Source organism: Arachis ipaensis, chromosome B10, assembly GCF_000816755.2.
Source record: "Arachis ipaensis cultivar K30076 chromosome B10, Araip1.1, whole genome shotgun sequence".
Lineage (NCBI taxonomy): Eukaryota > Viridiplantae > Streptophyta > Magnoliopsida > Fabales > Fabaceae > Arachis > Arachis ipaensis.
Genome location: NC_029794.2, coordinates 1,338,080 through 1,338,401, shown reverse-complemented (window position 1 = coordinate 1,338,401; position 322 = coordinate 1,338,080).

Below are 322 nucleotides of genomic sequence, written 5' to 3'. Positions count from 1 at the left end.
CTTTTATTTAAAAGAGAAAATTAGATAAACTTTATCTAAAAATATATAATACATATTTAAAATATATATAAATAATTAAATATATGATAATTGATTTTTTATTTACATATAACTTTTCTATCCTAGAAAAAGTTAAAATCATATTGTAAGTTCAACAAAATTATTAACTCATTCGTCCTATATAGATGTTTATAAATTTGTTGAGAATGGTATGTCAAAAATCAAAATGAAGAATACTTGATACTTGATTAAACAATGAATAATTGAGCTGACTATTCGACTAATTTAAGTTTAGTCTTTTTTTTTTTTCTAATCTCTTTTG